This window comes from Sciurus vulgaris (genome assembly GCF_902686455.1).
Source record: "Sciurus vulgaris genome assembly, chromosome: 11".
Classification (NCBI taxonomy): Eukaryota; Metazoa; Chordata; class Mammalia; order Rodentia; family Sciuridae; genus Sciurus; species Sciurus vulgaris.
The window spans coordinates 85,313,788-85,334,097 of NC_136472.1; the positions used below are offsets into that span (position 1 = coordinate 85,313,788).

At 36.3% G+C, this 20,310-nt stretch overlaps 1 long non-coding RNA gene across 3 annotated transcripts in view; it reads left to right on the forward strand.

Moving 5' to 3' along the window:
• LOC306640909 overlaps window positions 1–14,008 on the forward strand; it is a 35,944-nt gene extending 21,936 nt beyond the window's left edge. For 2 of the 3 annotated variants that reach the window (XR_013757951.1, XR_013757952.1), the window contains exons 2-3: window positions 8,450–8,539; window positions 10,189–14,008. This is a non-coding gene — a long non-coding RNA (uncharacterized lncRNA). Of the gene's footprint in view, window positions 1–7,578; window positions 8,540–10,188 lie in introns of those variants that run through there. The other variant, XR_013757953.1, reaches the window with a different exon arrangement.
• Window positions 14,009–20,310: the final 6,302 nt, after the last annotated feature.

Consider the following 20,310-nt stretch of genomic DNA (forward strand, 5'->3'; position numbering starts at 1 on the left):
TAGCTGCTCAATTCACAATAGCCAGACTGTGGAACCAACCTAGATGCCCTTCAATTGATGAGTGGATAAAGAAACTGTGGTATATATATACTATGGAATATTACTCAGCCATAAAGAATGATAAAATTATGACATTTGCAGGCAAATGGATGAAATTGGAGAATATCATGCTAAGTGAGATAAGCCAATCTCAAAAAGCCAAAGGACGAATGATATCGCTAATAAGTGGAGGTTGACACATAATGGGGGGGAGGGAAGGGTTAGAGTTAGGGTTAGGGAGGGGGGCAAGTATGGAGGAAGGAACTACTGTATAGAGGGTAAAGAGGGGTGGGAGGGGTGGGGGGAAGGGGGAAAAAATAACAGAATGAATCAAACAACATTGCTCTATGTAAATTTATGATTACACAAATGGTATGCCTTTACGCCATGTACAAACAGAGAAACAACATGTATCCCATTTGTTTACAATAAAAAAAAAAAAAAAAAAAAAAAAAAAAAAAAAAAACCCAATCTATGCAATTAGTCTAAGGGATATTCAAGCATGTTTTTATTAAAATAATAAATGAAATATAGAAAATATGTATGAGGTACATACAAGGTACATTCAGAAATACATAAAGAGAGGTGCACATATATGAACAAACTGAGCATGCTTGCATTAGAAGCATAATATTGCCAGCACCGGGAAGCACCAGACCATTTCATACTCCTTTCTAAGGCCTCCTGGAGTCACCAGGACAGATGCAAATTATTTTACTTCTTTCCTCCACCAGACTATGAAGAACACAAGGCTGGGGACTGGGTCTTTTTCTTTTTTGTATCTTTTTGCTATTACAATGGATCATGGAAAATTCTACAGAAATTTTTTGAGCTATGTTAAAACTTTCAGTGCTCAGCATCCAGACATTTACTGAGGAACCACTGGAAGAGTTACATTTTCTGTTCTTATCCATTTCCAGTTCTTTATCTATTTGTTAATCTCTTCTATCAGATTTAGCTCCTTATGTGTACCATTTGCTGTCCTTATCTATAGAGGATTGATTCCAGGTCCTTTGCCGACACTAATATGTGTGGCTGCTCAATTTTCTTATGTAAAATTGAATTGCATTTGTATAAAACCTATGTACCTTCTCATATGCTTTAATTACCTCTAGATTAGTTATAATACCTAATACATGTAAATACTACATAAATAGATACTATAATGTATTCTTTAGGGAATGAAGAGAAGAAAAAATCTGTACACATTCCATACAGGCACTATGTTTTTTAAAAATATTTTTGACTTCCGGGTGAATTCGTGAATAGAGAATCTATGGATGTGGAAACCACAGACCCAGAGAGCTAACTATGGACTCTCAGAAAAATGGGGTATTCTAAATACAAGTCTCTATGGTTAAATATTAAACTATTGGAGTAAAAAGGAAATGGTCATGAAAGGGGCTAAAATATGTTTTCCATTCATTAGACAATTTAGAGCTGCTTCCAATTCAATGACCAACATAATATCCGCACTACAAATATGTTTGATGGAAATTCCCACTATGCTTGCTTAAGAAGGTGATGAGGCTTAGGTAAGCCAATTGCAACACTGAGAGAGAAAAGGAGACAGGACAAGTACCAACAGGGAAATTCAACTCTAGTGCTTGCCAGTGTGCCAAATAGCCATGGGAAAGTAAGGATCCTTCCCAGCAGGATCAGAACCTGCTGGAAAGTAGTTTCTATTTGTTTTCCTGAATTTCATTAACTGAATTATAGAGCAGTTTCTGGTAGGCATTTATTTCTTTTGCAGACCATGTCTTTAACTGCTTATTTGCCTCTAAGCAGTTCTAATTATCCTTTGGCTAGTCTTGTGTTCAAATGCTGCCGAATACCAACTGAAGCAGATCATATTCTACACAAGATGGAAATTCAGCAAGCTGTAGTGAAAGAGTGCAGTAGTCTAGAAACATCTGTGAGAGTTTTAATTTAGAGGATAACCTCAGGCTAAATGAATGACAGAAAAAAACAAGAAAGTAAATGACTCATCTGTGAGTCTATATGAATAGGAGCTCTTAGATTTTTCTCTCTTCTTAAAACACTAGTTGGATTAAATGTCAGAAGGCATTCTCTTAATACCCTGTATTTTTAAAAACATTCCTATGGTTTGAATTTCCTGATTTATGAGGACTTCTCAAAGATGACCACCTTCCCATGGCCAACTGTTGGTGCCTGAATGGAAAGAGGCAGAGCAAGGCCACCCCTCCAAGAAGGCTGTTGCTGTGATGGTCTGAGTTCAAGGACCCCAAGAGTCTTTGCTGATGCTCTCATTTGCTAAAATGCCTCACTATCACCCTGAAGGATTCCTTATGTGACCAAAACCAATCACTGTCCCACGATTTGTTTTAAAGTGTAAGTCCTGATGCAAAAATTAACAAGAAAAATCCAGCCTGAATCACTTAGTAAGCAAACAAAGAGCCTGGGAAAGCCTGAAGATGTGTGTGTCATTGCATCTTGGGAATGCAGCCCATCAGGGACTTCCCTGACTCTGGGTTTTGAAATTCTTGCAGCAAAGAGAAAATGATGTGCATAGAAAGAAATAAAAAGAGAGATGAGGATGTAGAAAGTGAGAAGGAGTAGGAAAGATCAGTTTTGGGTTTTGAGCTGATAATTTGATTGTTTTGAGCCCTAGTGTCTTCATCTATAAAATGAAACCAATAAACACTTATTGCAGGGGATTATTAATGAGCAGAGAAGATTCTCTTTTCCTTGCTAGAATAATCAGTCAACAAATTCACTTGTTCTTTTTACAAAACAGATTGTGAAAATTTGGACTTTCAACGTGTGTGTTTGTGTATCTGTAATCAAATAGTATATTAAAATATCCCCTACATACATTTCTAGGCCCTTCTCTGGTTGAGATTTCTTCTTTCTTTTTCTTACCAAATTCTTACTAAAAGAATAGTCATTCCTTGTAAGTATGGAAACTGGGGAATTCAAAGGTCTGGAAAAGTTGATAATTTGTAGATTATTTGTAGATTTAATAATTCAAAAGGACCAGATGATCTCATACTTTTATAATCTTTCCATGCTAATACTTACCTAAGTAATTTTTTGGGAGGTTGACATTGTAGTCTAGATCATAGCCACAAATATCAATTGATCCAACTCAAATTTTCCAGTAGAGGGAGAATGATTTCATGTCAAATGTCCACCAGTCTTGGCCCTGAAAACCTAGAGGAATAGCTCATCATTACTGAACATCACAGCTCAATGTTGAGAAGAAGCCCAAACATGATACTGCCTGGAAAATGTCAGGCAGGGGACTGCATTCAGTAGGCATTCATAGCAGTGCTTCTATTAAACAATTCTGAGGGCTGCTTGCCTAGATATTTCTAGAACTAATATATATTTTATTCTGCAAAATTGAATGTCTTCTTGAATTCAGATTTCAAGACACATTATATTGTGTCTATGGGCATCCAGAAGTGTTGTCTCTACTGAATTCTGACATTGGCTCTTTTTTTGTTTGTTTGGTCTAATTAATTATACATGACAGTGGGATGCACTTTGACACATCATATGCATATGGAGTATAATTTCTCATATTTCTGGTTGTACATGATGCAGAATCACACCAGTTGTGCAGTCATATATGTACATAGGGTAATAATGTCAGATTCATTCTACTCTCCTTCCTACCACCACGCATCTTCCCTCCCTTCACTCCCCTCTACCTAATGCAAAGTAAATCTATTCTTCCCTAGCCCCCCTCTCTTATTGTGAATTAGCATCCTCATATCAGAGAAAACATTTTTGCCTTTGCTTCTTGGGAATTGGCTTACTTTGCTTAGCATGATATTCATCAGCTCCATCCATTTATCAGTAAATGCCATAATTTCATTCTTCTTTCATTTTGAGTAATATTCCATTGTGTATATATTCCACAGTTTCTTTATCCATTCATCTGTTGAAAGACACCGAGGTTGGTTACATAGTTTAGCTATCATGAGTTGAACTGCTATAAACATTGATGTGGCTGCCTCGTTGTAGAATGCTGATTTTAAGTCCTGTGGGTATAAACTGAGGAGTGGGATAGCTGGGTCAAATGACTGAGGAGTGGGATAACTGAATCAAATGGTGGTTCCATTCCAAGTTTTCTGAGGAATCTCCATACTGGAATTTCCTGAATGATTGCACCAATTTGTAGTTCCAAAAGCAATGTATGATTGTACCTTTTCCCTACATCCTCTCCAACAACTTACTGTTGCTTGTTTTCTTGAAAATTGCCATTCTGATTGGAGTAAGATGAAATCTTAGAGTAGTTTCAATTTGCATTTCTCTAATTACTAGAGATGTTGAACATTTTTTCGTATATTTGTTGATCAATTGTATTTTGTCTTCTGTGAAGTCTCTGTTCAGATCCTTAGCCCATTTATTGATTGGGTTATTTTATTTTATTTTTTTTGGTACTAAGTTTCTTGAGTTCTTTATATATCCTGAAGATTAATACTCTATTTGAGGTGTGTGTGGTAAAGATTTTCTTCCATTATGTAGTCTCACTCTTTACATTATTAATTATTTCCTTTGCTGACAAGAAACTTTTTTAGTTTTAATTCATCCCATTTATTGATTCTTGATTTTAAATCTTGTTCTTTAGGAGTCTTGTTAAGGAAGTCAGATCCCAGGCCAACATAGTGAAGATTTGGGCCTACTTTTTCTTCTATTAGGTGCAGAGTCTCTGTTCTAGTGCCTAAGTCTTTGATCTACTTTGAGTTGATTTTTGTGCAGGATGAGAGATAGGGGTTTAATTTTATTTTGTTATGTGTGGATTTCTAATTTTCCTGGCACCATTTGTTGACTAGGCTACCTTTTCTCCAATGAATGTTTCTGGCACTTTTGTCTAGTATGAGAAAGCTGTATTTATATGGTTTTTCTCTGTGTCTTCTATTCTGTACCATTGGTCTACATGTCTGTTTTAATTGACTATTCCTCTAGTGATATTCATTGATATGCTGACTCTGATACTTATTTTTTACTACATCTGTGTGAAATATTTCATTGAGTATGTTTTATAGTGCTGACTCCATTCTTATGGATTTTTTAAGTTTCTGCTTATTTTGAACATTTAATTGAAGAATTCTGGATAGTTTTGCTGGATATAGCAGTCTTGATTGGCACCTGCTATCTTTCAGGGCTTAGAATATATTATTCCAAGCCTTCCTAGCTTTTAGGGACGGGGCTAAGAAATCAGCAGAAATTCTAATTGGTTTACCTCTAAGTGTGACCTGCCATTTTTCTTCCATGGCTTTTAGAATTCTATCAGTTTTGCTGTATATTAGGCATTTTACTTATGTGTCTTGGTGAGATTTTTTTTGGCAGGGGATGGGAGGGAATTTGGGATTTAAACCAGGGGTGCTCTAGCACTGCGATACACACCAGCAATTTTTATTTTAAAATGGGGACTCACTAAATTGTCCAGATACGCACAGAACTTACAATTCACCTGCCTCAGCCTACCAAGTCATTGAATTACAGGAGTGCACCACCCACCTGGTCTGCAAGGATCTTTTTTGATGTTGTCTACTTGGAGTTTTAAATTTCAATTGTATTTGGATTTTTATTTCATGATTAAGGTTTGGAAATCTTCTGATACTATTTTATTAAAATGGTTGTGCATTCCTCTGTGTTTTGTTACCTTTGGCTATTCTAATCATTTTTAGATATGGCCTCTTAATGTTATTCCAGATTTCTTCCTCTAGTCATGGTCTCCTGACATCTTTTCTTTATTTTTTATTTTCAAAATTATATACTTTGTCTCTGGGACCTGAGAATTTGTCTTCAATGTAATCTAATCTATTGATTATGCTTTTGATTGAATTTTTATTTTGGTTTATTGAGTCTTTCATTTCCTAGATTTCTGTTTGGTTATTTTTCAGAATATCTCTATCTTTATTGAAATGTTATTTCACTTCTTATGTATTTTCTCTCAGTTTATTCCTTAGATCTTCTTTTAGTTCACTTGACCCTTTTAATTATCAACTTTCTAAATTCTTTTTCTGGCATTTTTCCAGTGTGTTGGGGTCAGGTATTAATTATTTGCAGTGGTTTGTTCCCTTGCTTTTGCATGTTGCCAGTATTTCTACCTATCTTCTAGCATAATTATCTCTTCTAATTTTGTACAAGGAACTCTTTAATCACCTGTTTTTTATTTACTATGTGCCTTGAGTTGGGCAAATGTCTTGGTATTAATATTTTCACTCAGTCTGAACTCACTATGATGTCCAGTATCTAACAGAACATTGAAAGGATGTACTAATCTCCAGTAATTACAACAACTTCAGAACAATGCCTTATCCTAATAAATCTTTTTTTAAAACCCATTAACAATGTTTTCCAACAATCCACTAATATAAGTGCTAAATTGGAGTTACCTTCTTGAATTGGTTAAGTTAGATAATAAAGAAAGTAAAAATTGCTTTTAAGCTAAACATGAGTTTTTCTTACAGAGCTTTGAGTCTTGGCCATGAAGTTGAGACTTGTTTTTTTCCTTCCACCATTTTTTGGGAGTGAGTTGATTGATCAATTGATTGATTTTCTTGTCCATGTTTTTGAAATAGAGTCTCCTATCTGGAGTTTCAGTTATTGTACAGTTTGTTCACTTTCAGTTCTGACCCAAAGTGGTCAAACTTGTTAGGGGAGTCTTTGTACAGTTTCACTAAGGATTTCACTCCCTTCTTGGCTGGGCAGCTCCGATGCTTCCTCCTCTTTCTGGAGTCTCAGACTATCTGCTGGGAGAGGAGAGTGGAACATGTCACCCTATCCTTCAGCCCTTTCTAGGCTTGGAAGAGATGACTCAGGCTCACAAGATTTGGTCTGAATTTAATTTAATTTGGTCTCAGTTTCCCACTCCCCAGTGTCCGTCAGGTTCCTAATCACAGAGCTCAGACTGCCTATTTCAAATCAAAGAGTTCTTCACTATTCTCAGATGTGTAGATTCAACTTGCTGGTGCTCAACTGTTACTTTGATTCACTATTGGTGAGTTGATGTAATAGTTTGGCTTCTTCTGAACCACCTTATTCCATTCCCCAAAGGGATAAACTACATATGTTAAATGGATGCTAAAAATATTGTTCATTAAGAGTAGAAAAGTTGGGGTATGAAGTAAAAGGGAGGTTGGGATATTCAAAAAGTTAGAGGAGAGAAGGTGGAAGCAAGGCTTTGTATGAAGGAAGTGAACAAGTATGAGAGAGAGAGCAAGGTATTTTGCTATTAGAAAAAGATAGAGGTGAGGAGAGTAATAAAAGAAGCAGACAAGAAGAGAACACCACCACCAACACCCCTGCTATTAAAAAAAAAAAAAAAAAATTAACAATAAAAGCAAAAATCAAACAAAAATACTAACTCTTAGAAAAACAGAATGAGATAATAAAAGGTTAATTAAAAGAAATGATAAGATGGGAAACCCAGAAACATGTGTATATGTATATACGTGAGCCAATCAGCAAATATGGACATAACAACAATTAAAATATATCAATAATAAAAAGAAAAAAATCTTATTTTAAAATGCTAAATTTTCACACTGAGGTAGCTGAAGTTGAGTATTTATATCCTATTCCAGACTGTTCTTCTGTTCATTACTTTCTGGGGCTTTGCACATCTCAGAGAAAGTCAAGGGTGGGTGACAGTAACCCAACATCCGTTTGTGATTTTCACCACTCTGCCTGTTGGAGTGGATTGGAAGTGTAGGTGGCTGGAATAGTTCTCAGCTTCTCTGCTCACCAGTTTAGGGGAGGTGGTACTGCAAGCATCTTCTGGGATTTTTGTCATAAATTGCTGCTCTTCCTGGTTAGAAGTGGTGATGAGTTCTATTTGGGAAGTCCCAGATGCTGGGGCCAAGTTTACATGGAATTTTAGCCCTTTCTTTTGGAGTATCAACTCCAGAGCAATTAAATCCATGTACTCCAAGGGCTGAGTAGATGTCAATCTTGGTTAGGCATCTGAGTTTCCAACATCTCACCAGAGTTCTACTTGCAGGGCCAGGGAACAGACCTCTCTGCGTGGATGGTTCAAGGTAGTTTTCACCAATTATGAATTTCCAGATATCCATCCCCAAATGTAATCCCACCCAGTTGATCAATTTCCTCTAATCCTTTTCTGCAGGACTTTCACTCACAGTGATCAAAGGGAGAACAGATTGCATTCTCCTCTCGACTTCTGTCATATCCTCCTGGATCCACTATTATCTTTAACTGTTTAGGGCATGGAGTAAACCCTGGCTGAGAGGAGTGGAAAGATTTGCCAAAGACTCATGGGTTCCTGTAGGAACAAGATTTGGCATGAACTCCTTGAGCTGCATTTTTACCTCTATTCTTCACTTAAAAGTTGAAAACATGAAGCCCATTTTAAATCCCTGCTTGCTGTGCTATCTTTGAATCAGCTAGGTAACAGACTGCCTTTCCGCAGGTGTTTGTGTGGAATTTTTCTGCCATGTTTCTCCTTCCCTTTGTGTTGCCTGTCTCTGTGAAGACACAGCATTGCTGCTGCTGCTGCCAGGTACTGTTGTATTTCCTCATATCTTTTGTTCATTACCCCAGATTCTCTGGGCTTCTCTGAATCTCTGACTAAACAAATGATGATTTGAAATGGTTTTCTTCAGACACTCCACCCACCTCATTATGAAGCAGTTATTATGTAGGGAAATGCCTCCTTCATCTACTATGCTATCTTGCCTCCTGAATAGGAATTTTAAGAGTCATCTTGTTCCCTGCCAAAGTAATTATTAAAGATTAAACCTCCATCAGGCTGGGTCCTGGAGTGAATAGTAAAACTCTGCTGACCTCACATAGACAATGTGTAAAAGAGTAAAGCATTTGTGTTTTGGATATTGAATTTGGATGTTGTTTTAAGGTAGCACAACCTAGCTTATTGTAATTAAATGCAATTGCATAACAGATTCAAAGTCTTTATCACTTCAAACTGAAAATGTTCATTTCTAATCACATCTTCAAGTCAATGCAAACACATGCCATCTGCTGACTGTTAGATTTTCTGATACTTTATACATGGCTGGTGAAATCTTGGTAAGAATCTCTTCACCTTCCATTATCATCAACAGCAGAATTATTGATAACATACTTCACAGCTCATTATAAGTTCCTAAAGTTTAAAGGATAAAATAAATCATCTTTTCAAGTCTTATTTCAGAAATGAGAAAACTTAGATCCCCCAAAGATAGATTTAACCAGGAGCACACAAGAAGATTTCTTTTTAATTTTTACCTGTAATACATTGTTTTAGATCTTTGTGCTTTATAATTCATTCTCTGCATTTTAAATTAAATTTTTAAAAATTAATATTTGCTGGCTATCAGAAGAGACAGGATTAGTCTCAGTGACTTTTATTTGAGATCAGAACTATTTCCAAGTGGGTTACTTTGTTAGGCCTTCTATAACCAAATATCACAGATGTGGTACCTTAAACAACAGGAATTTATTTTCTTATAGTTTAAAAGATCAAAAGTCCAAGATCAAGATATCAAAAGCCTGGCATCAATTGAGATCTCTGCCCTGGCATGCACATTGCAGCCTTCTCATTGTGTCCTCCTGTGTCTTTCTTCTGTGTGCATGTATCCCTGCTTTCTCTCTGTCCACATTTCTGCTGCTTCTTAGGACTCTAATCAGATTGCATTAAGGCCAGCTCCAACACCTCATTTTACAGGCTTATACTATCTTCACCTGGGTTGAACTGATGGCTGAAATCCTTGTGCTGAGCCTTCTGCAAACTCTGTAAGACTGACCAGACTTCTGAAGGGTTATTCTCCTAAATACCAAATGAAAGCAACTCACTTACACTAATAGTAATCATAATACTTTCTCTTTTCTATCCCTTTTTCCTTTCCTTCCTCTTCCTTTTCTTTTCTAAGACTCCTGTAGTTCCCTGACAGTTCCAGGTACTATACTAGCAAATGAATTTGAATAAATTATAACCTACCTTCCAGGGACTAACATCTAGGAGAAGAAACAGACAAGTAATCGCACCATTGTAATATAATGTAACACATGTAATACTCTAGGCCTCCTCCATGGAGGAGGAATTTCTCAGTCATAGTAAGGGAGGGGAGAGTTATACCTTACAATTCTACAACTGTTTTTTTTTTTTCTTAGTTCACAAGATATTCCTGTATTATTGTCATTTTATCCTAGGAGATGGAGCATACAGTCTGAGGAACAACTGCAAAGCATAGGAATAATGTTCTAACTAATGGACTGGGAAATAGGCTCCAAAAGAAGATTGTCTCATTAAAGTCATTCCCTTGGGAGGATACTCAACATTTCCAAAAATGCTGCCTTTTCTTGAAGCATTTTCGAATTTATATTTGGTTATACTGTGAACTCTTTCAGAGCAGAAAGAAGATTCATTTCATGTATAGTGTGTGACTGATATTTATAGAATAAGTAAATGAACCCAGATGCTGAAACAGAAATCTATAGAAAATACAATGGGAGCCAAGCACACATTATGAGACATATGTATTTATTTTTCACCAATTTAATTTTTAATATATTGGTGTACTGTTAACATCATATTGGTGAAAAATGCATGTTTCTTGGATGTTTGGATTTTTAGAGGTTTAAGACACCCAAATTTAACAAAATCATGATCCAAATTAGCAATGTTTGGAGTTCAACTTGAGGCATGGCTGTATAGTAATGAAACTGCATTGCTTGCAAACAAGTTCTGATGAAAACCAGAACAAAAGCCGGAAGAAAAGTAAGTGGGGTTTAATGAATAGTGATGCCATCCTCAAATCTGAAGTGTGCTGGGTGTACTGTAGGAGGAGATAACTATATAAAACCATAACTACTTTCTAAGAAAAGCAGATTGTATTAGAGGCATAATTTCTTCTGAGAACAAAAGCACCATCCTAGGGTTACTCATACACTGGGGGATCATGAATAAACAAAAATATCCTAGAAGTGAATTTAAGGATTGTGGCAGGAAAGCACTGCATTACTGTTCATGGTGGGCAAAGAATTCAGGGTTCCTAGGAGCCATCCAGGAGGTCCATTGGAAAGGAGGAGGACTACAGGACAGGAGTTCTTAGTAGTATTAGGTTAAGCTAAAAAGTCACCCCAGTTGACATATTGGCTTCATGTACAAGACAGAGAAAGAAATAAAGTCTGAACTTTCAGTTTTGATTATACAAAAGTGGTCCTGAAGCTTCCCCCTCCACCACCAGAATTTCCTCCTTTTCTTTCATCCTTTGCTTGAAGAAAAATTTCCCACCCAGCTGCTGCCACCCCTATAGATTGCTCATAATGTGTGCTTAGCTCCCATTGTTTTTTCTAGAGATTTCAATTTTAGCATCTGAAAAAAAAATTTTAGAGAATGTATGTGTTCAGATATACACCTTTCTGCTCCTTTAGACTCTGAGCCTCTTGAAGTGAGGGAACAAGTCTTATTTATTTGTTTGCCTGAACCTGTTATTCTTTTTCAGATATCCAATTTATTGAATACACGAATTAATTAGTGATTGAATGTGTGCATACATAATATATGAGAATGAGTATCTATGTTCCTAGAATGTATAACCTAAACACTGGAAACTTTAACAGTGCAAGTGAGGGCCTAAATTCAACTAAACCCTTTCAAATGTCAAAAGAAATTTTGCTTGCCTCCTCTCTTAGAGACTATTTTTCTTTGCTTATTTTAGTCATATTTCATCTCCATCATTATCATCTAGAATCTCTGTAAACCACCATGATTGCCACCTCTCCCTCTTTCCCCCAAAATGCCTTTCTCTGAGAAACAAAAGAGGAAATAAGTAAAATTGCTTTGCATGCCTTAATGAATTTTTACAATGAAAGAATATCCTGGAGACATTTCCCTTTATACTCAGCAGAACTACTTTGCAGTCTACGTAGCCCACCATCTAATTACAAGTTGGAATATTGTTAAGAATAGAGCAAGATTCAAAGAGCCAATTACATCGCCAATCAGAGTTACGGCAACATGCTCAGCAGCTGGTGAGAGTAGAGAGGAAGTCACTAAACCAGAAGATCTCATCAGTCTGTGGATCACATGAGGGGTGACACACATAGTTCTACTGTTCTTCTCATACAGCCACCATATCACCCAAATGGAGACAAGGTTCCCTTTAAAGAGATCAAGTAAGGTTGGTAACAGGAGCCCGTGTATAAACCTGGACCCTGGGGAGGGATTATTGAGGGAAAACTAGAAGCATCAATTTGCTCTGTTCTGGTCTTCTTCCGAGACCTGTTTTGAGAGCTGGCCAGCATGAGTCGACTATTGTTGCTCAGCAGTCAAATAGAATACAATCCATTACTGGAGAAAAAGCAGTTCATGTGGGAGAGAATCTGGCACTCTTTTGTGGGCCTGGGATCATTACTGCACAGCAGAGAATGCAGATAAAGGAAGCCAGCTTCAGTTGCTTTTTTTTAAAAGGAGAATATTTGACTTGAACAAGCAGAACTGTGTACCTTCCCTTCTGTTTATTTTGTACAATTTGTTTCCAAGGATCTTTGGTATAATTTGATCCTGGTGAGCAATGTAATGTCATGTGAACAGAAAACAAGGCTTACATTAAAAATCATTTTGAAAGCTGGAAATAAATGTGGGCTGGAGGAAGGAAAGGATGTGGCTTGGTGGTAAGGAGGAAAGAGGATGTGTTAGGTGAAGGGCATGTGACATATGCAGTCCTAAGAGCTGGAGGGCCTGTTGTTTGGCCTGAGAAGGCAAGGCTGTGTGAATAAAGAACACGGCCTGCAAGCAGCATGGTGGGGGAGGAGTCATCATAACCTGGGTGGAAGATTCCTGGAGTCTGTGAAATACCAGATCAGATCTAGTTATTTTGCTTCATTGTTTTGATCACTGGGGCTACTGTGCACATCTAAAAAGAGTGGCATGACTAAAGTGATACTTCTGATAACTTCTCAACCTTGATCATGTATTGGGATTGTTTTTAAGTTACAATGTTATGGTATTTTATAAAATTTTTAAGATGATCTTAGCATGCCACATACTGGAAGAATCACCCTTGCTTTACCTTGGACTGCTTCAGTCCGACAATGCCCTCAACAGTGTTTCTCAACTTCTCTAACTGTAATGACCATCTGCAGTATAGTCATCTGCTGGTACATCTGCCCCTTAAGCCAGTGATTTTCAAACTTCAAGGTGCATAGGAAATTTCAGGGTATCTTAGAAGACAAGAAAACAGACATTTTGGTATGTAGAACTGAGTTACAGTCTGAGAGTCAATATTCTCACAAGTTCTCTGGAGTGGCCCCTTGTGGCCCTCTGAACATATGGAGCAGCAAGGCCTGATGTGGTGACTACTCATGACCTCATTCTCACTCTCATTTCAATTATGGTGAAGTCATTGTGTTCAGGCTTTGGGTTCAGAACACACAGGCCTCCTCTCCCTTCTGCTAACTGATTGAATCTGGGAAAGTTCATTAACCTCACTGACCTAGTTTCCTTGCCTATAAAATGAGGATAAATGAGTGCTGTGGAATTATAAAATATTAAAGTGAACGAATAGTTTAGAGCCTTGCACATTGTGCCTAATTATCTCTAACTCCTAAGACTCTCCCTCTCATTAGAACTCCCTTAATTTTCCCCTACTCCCTCACTTCTACTTAATCTTACAGAAATTCTCAGCTGACCTCTTGGCCCTTGAATCCTCTCAACTTCCCCAAATCAATGCTTCTCTTCTGCCCAGTCTGTGTTCTCGGGCCTGTCATGTAGACCATGTCTTTTACCTATTCATTCACTAAATATTCACTGAGCATTTGCCATATGTTAGATATTACAATATGTTCTGGAAGTATATTCAATATATTCAGTGATGGGCTGGTAAATGTTTAACGACTGGTATTAAAACATATGTATATGTATATAAATACATGTATACATGTTTTATGAAAAAATATTGATGTGAAAAATATATAATATAAAATTTATTCTTTATTGTAAATTCAAAATACACAATTTGTTCCCACAGATTTTCTTTTGTTTTTTGTTGTACTGGGGATTGAACCCAGGGCCTTGTGCTTGCAAGGCAAGCACTCTACCAACTGAGCTATATCCCCAGCCCCTTTCTTTTGTTTTTGTTAAATCTTTATCTTTAGCCAACTTGTAGTTGTTAACTAATGAGTGAATACAGTTCTCACATGATTGTTGTTTAAATTTTTTAAATAAATGAATAAGATAAAATTAAAATGAGATATTTAGTTGTAACTTCATTCACTTTTCAATAATAGAGACTGTTTCTTTGCTGAGTCATGGATTTTACATACTGGAAGAATAACATTTCTTCAAGTTTTTATGTAATGGCCACACACATGAGACACTTTAAATTTAATCTGTATTATTACCATTTTCACTATGATTTTTTTAAGTCTAGATAATCAACTAAACAATAAATTAAGTCAGCAACTAGCATTTACTGATTTTTATAGTACAAAGACATCCAATATTATTGATTGCAAGTTACCAATGTAATATAATAGCACCAAACAGGGAATTGAGAAGACATAGTGCATCAATAAAAGTATTTCTACCATAAAGATACAATCAAGAAAAATATGGGGGAACTTTGGATTGTGTGGAGGAAAGTGGGAGGGAGGGGGGTATGAAAAATGTTGGAATGAGACAGACATCGTTGCCCTGTGTGTGTATGATTGCACAAGTGGTGTGAGTCTACATCATGTACAACCATAGAAACAAAATGATGCACCCCATTTGTGTACAATGAATCAAAATGCAGTCCATAAAAAATTAAAAGATACATAAAAAAAGAAAAATTAATTTAATAGAGTAGGTAAATAGTAGTACCAAAAAAGAAGTGATGAGTTCAGCATATTTATTACTCACTGAAAATATAATTAAAAAGTTTTGGGGCTGGGGTTATGGCTCAGTGTTAGAGCACTTGCCTAGCATGTGTGAGGCACTGGATTCAATTCTCAGCACCACATGTAAATAAATGAATAAAATAAATGTCCATCAACAACTAAAAAAAAAAAAAAGTTTTGAATTTTAACATAACCATGTTTAACAACCAGATTGCAGAATTCCTGGAAATTAATGACATGCATTCATTTGCAGATACAAACTGGTCTGGCACAATACCACTTATGAACCAGAGGGAGCCACTGCCCTCATGAAGCACGTCGTCTCGAACTGGAGGCAGAGACATCAGTGAGCTTGGGTATTATAAGAGGAACATGTAGCCAAACTTGAGGTGATCAGCAGGGTGGGCAGAATTTTGGCTCCTTGTGACCTTCATCTTCTGGTGATAATGTTATATTACATGACAAACTTTGTAGATAAAACTAAGGTTACAAAGCAGTTGATCTTACAATAGAGAGTATCCTGGTTTATCCAAGTGGAATTAAAGCAATGCATGAGCTCTTGAAGGAGAGGAAGACAGAAGTGGAAACCAGAGAGGTTCAAAACACAAAGATTCAATGAATCTTTGTTAACTTGAAGGAAAAGGGTATCATGTAAAAAGGAACACAATACAGTCCTATGACCAAAAAGGAGCTGAATCCTGCCAATAATCAGTGAGTCTAAAAGAGAACCATATGTCCCTGATAAGCACAGCAGTTAGTACATTGATTTAGTCTAACATGACCGCCAAAAGAAAATCCAGCCAAACTGTGCCAGACTTCTCATTTATAGAACACTGAGGTAACAAGTTTGTGATGTTTAAAGCTGTTACATTGGTGGTAATTTGTTAGATAACAATAGAAACTGATACAATTAGTAAAAAGAATCAAAATAATAGTTATCCAAGAAGAGTAGGGGGAAGAATATTCTAGCACTTTAGAGGATTTAGGGATGTGAAATATGCAGAGTGGCATATACAGGAGGAAGAGAAATGAGAATGAAGATGGAGAAGAAATGTATCACATCATGAAGAGGCATTTAAGCTAGGAGGATATTTTAAATTTTTTTCCAAGAGCAAAGGGAACAAATAAGTTATTTGACATGATCAGTTTGCATTTATGGAGAATGGGTGATAATGGGAATAGACTGGAAGAAGGCAGATCAATCAGGAGACTTTTTCAGGGATTCAGACAAGCATGGTGAGGATGGAGAAAAGTGGATTGAGGTACTTAATCCTGAACACTGACTATTGCCTACTTATTTATTCTGTTTTACTAACTTCCCCTCAGTTCAGTTCAAAGATTACTTATTTAGTACCAACTCTGTTCCAGGCAAGATGCCAGGACATGTGGACATTACCCCAGGCTCCCAGACTTCAGCAGGGATTTCATTGCTGCTTTTTTTTTTTTTCCCCAGAAGTTATGTGGAATATAAAAATCCATAATTCATGGATTCATATAGTTATAGTTCCATTATAGTTCTGCCACATGAAGTGTAAAACCTCAAGAAAAGCTCTTAACTTTTGTGTTAGCTTTTCATTACTGTGGCCAAAATACTTGATGAGAACAACTTAGAAGAGGAAAGATTTATTTTTGGCTTAGAAGATTCAGTCCATGGTTGAGCAACTGCATTGCTTTGGGCCTGAGGTGAGGAAGAACATCATGGCAGGAGGGCGTAAAGTGATAAATGAAAGCTATCAGCTCATGGCAGCAGGGAAGCAGAGGGTCATGCTATAGACATGCCTACAGTTACCCCCCAGTAGTCCATTCAGATTATTATTTTTACAGTTATACATGAAAGTTATTTAATTGTTTAAAAATCATTATGATGTAAACATCTAGAAATTAACAATTACTCCTACCAAATCATCTTCATTCTTATAGAAGATCAAGCATTGAATATAAAACACATTGTATTTACTTAGCTTCAAACTTAGACAACTGATAGGGTCTATATGAGGACTGAAATCCCAAGAGGTTATTGTTTAAATATTCTGACAATTTTCAGTTAATCACAATTAAATCTAATTTTTACAAAAATATTATTAAGAAAGCTTTCTATAATATGTTAATACTTACTGTAACTTACATAACCTGCAACTCCTAGAGACATCTATATTGATAAATTAGTATTGATTAGAATATCAATGACAGCATAAGAATAAAACAATGAAGCATAACTATTTCTTAAGAAAACAATTTTAGTAAATATATACCTGTGTCAGACCTGCCTGTTTTCATTTTTTTTAAAAACTTTTCCCTTCCTGGAAAGATACCATTGCAAATTATTAATCCCTCAAGTGAATTATTCTATTGATGAGATTAGAAACCTTATGATTTAATCATTACCTAAATACCCCACCTCTGAACTTTGCTGAGTTTAAGACCATGTTTTTAACACATGAACTTTGTGGGGACATTAAAGGGCCAAACCATTACACCTTTCTGACATTCACTTTCCCAATTTTTAAATAACTCCAATAGCCACTTCAGAAGGCTCTTGTGAGATTCAAATATAGAGTATCTACAAATTTTAAAAGTTAAAAAATAATGCACTTTTCATGTACTGTCTTTTCTTTATATCCTTATTTTTCCTTATTATATCCTTTTTATCCTTATTTATATTCTTTATTATTCTTCTTTAATTTCCCTTAATAAATTAGTTTAAGAAATAATTATTCACAGCCTATCATCTACTATTCACTCAGATTGTCTTTGTCGTACTCTCTCTCTCTCTCTCTTTCCTGTCCCTAAAGAAGATTACTCTCTGAATAGTAAAGATAAATGACAATATTCACAGTATATTTTAAGTAAAAAAAAGCAATAGTTACAACAAACATTATATTTGGTATGCATGTGTTTGTGTTTATACTGAGGTGGTATGTTAAAAGTAGCAAAAGAGAAAAGTGTGAATATGTGCATAGAATCAAAACTTAGAAAACAACCTCAAAATAATAGTAGATTTATCCAGATAATTTTTTTCATATTTTTCTGCTTTTCGAATTTTCTGCCAGAAATGCACTTTATAATAAGACAACAACAATAAGAAAAAAAAAAAAACAAACCCAAGCCAACCCATTTAAATAAATATATAAAGTAACAAGTGCTATGAAGAAGTTTTATATATAGGATGTTATGGGTATGTAAAAAAATTCTGAATTAAGTGTTGCCCGAATGAAATATCTATGCTTAGCCTTCAGGAATGAATAGATTTTCAAAGAAAAAACCTAGGGAATGCCATTCTAGGAGAAGGACCCAGACAGAGTTGAGGTTCAGAATAGCATAGTCAAGAAACATATTGGAATGACAAATGTTTAAATGATGGATATGCTAATTACACTGATGTGATCTTTACACATGCACAAATGCATCAGAGTATTACATTATACCCATATAAATATGCATTATGTGTCACTCAAAAATAAAACAATATGATGTGTGTGGTTTCTGTCACCTGAAGTGTGACTTAGGGTAGAACAGGAGATGAGTTACAAGGGAACTTTATGTGATACTATGGATCTTAGATTTTATGCTATAGGAACTAAGGCATTTCATCAGAGACTTCACTTACAGTTAGGCTTGTGTTTTTGGTAGGTTACAGTGGTGGCAGTGTGAAACATGCAGAAGAAAGAGCAGACAGGAAATATGGTGTCAGCTCAGGAAGCCAGGGTCCAGAAAAAGAAATGACAAAGGCCTAGAGCAGGACAATATATAAGGAATATGGCAAAAAGGTTTTAGAGATCATTTAGAAATATTTCAAACTTATTTCTGTTCTGTCTATATCACACTGTCTTACTAAATTGGTAACTAAAACTCATAAAAGAGTAACCATTAGGGTGCCTACATTAATGTACTTGCATGATTTTCCAGCTGGAAGAAGTATCTCAAAGTTAATGGAAAAGTCAGGATCCAAATGACCTTGAAGATTTTATAACTTGACTTAGTACTAACTTCTTAAAGCTCTAAGGAAGTATTTTTGAGTTTAGAAATTGCTGTTCTCTAGCTCCAAACTAGGCCCTGGAGAGATGAGAAAGAGCAACAAGTCTGAGAAAGATTCCACAGAAGACTCTGCAGGCCCTGATGGCAGATAAGAAGAGACCAGCAAATATGGAGTGATGCAGACAGTCACAGGCAGGCTGTGCAGAGATGAGATTTGGGAAGGGAAAGACAAAGTTCTTTCTGAGTAATTCTCAGTTTTTGTGGCAGCTGGATTTCCAACTGGCATGAAAAGAGTCAGAAATTAACAGAGAAAGCAAAGCATGAGAGTGTCAGGAGAACATGACGTCAAGACAAGTTTACTGGCAACTGGAAACAACTTGGCTACTTGACTATGCGTGCCAAGGAGGGACATGGGGCCTAGGGAGGAAGAAATTCTCACGCTTTCTTTGGCTTGTGTTTTACCTAGTTTGAAATATGCTTTAGTTTAGGCCAAGTAAGAAAATGCTTTCTTGGTATGATTTTGAGTATTCCCCTTAAACTTCTCTTCCTGATCAAATAAATAAGATGTGTCTAAATTTTTCTAATATAAAAGCAAATCTTTATCTGACATAGAGAGTACATATTTATTCCTGATCAAATAAGTAAGATGTGTCTAAATGTTTCTAATACAAAAACAAATCTTCATCTGACATAGAGAGAGAATATTCAAGTTCAAACCATGTCTTAGGTGAGTTATCTCAGCCTTCCTCCTCACAAGTCTTGATGGACATATGAAGGAGGTGGGGTGCAAGCAGAGACAAGAGAAACTCTCCCACCAGGAGGAAAGGGGACTGGGGGACAATAAGGTTTTGTAGTAGACAGCCTGGGTTTGGAGATTCAAAGCACCTGTGACATTCACCTCCTGGGCTGGTATTTACAGAAGGTCACAGCATGACTTCTTTGAAAAACTCTCTGAGCTCTACTGCTTGGGGATATCAAATCTCTGATTGGATCTGAGAATTCAGACAACTTAGATAATCCTGAAGACAATTTTCACATTTAGATTCCATGGGCTAGGGAGACTGAGTTTATTTGACTCTCATAAACTTAGATGAACCTACAAAACTGAGATTACAGGGGGTTGAAACTGCACTGGCATAGATGACTAGAGGCTAAAATCATAAGAATGTACTACTTTTCAGTGAGGCCTGTTCTAAGTTTCAAAGAGATGGTTATTCCCCATACTAGTTCTTCACTAAAGTATATTGGCATTTGGGAGTGTGGTACCTTTGTGTGTTCTTACTCAAGTGGAAATTCTTTCTTTTGAAAAAAAAAAACAAAACAGTCAAACATAGTAAATATTGTGATGGGCTTGACAGATATGGCTCCGTGGAAATGTTACAGGCCAGGCTATATGGGCAATGACTCCATTTTGCTTTAAGACTCCATGTTATGTAGGAAATGAGCTTCTCCTATGGGATTGCCTCACCTGGTACT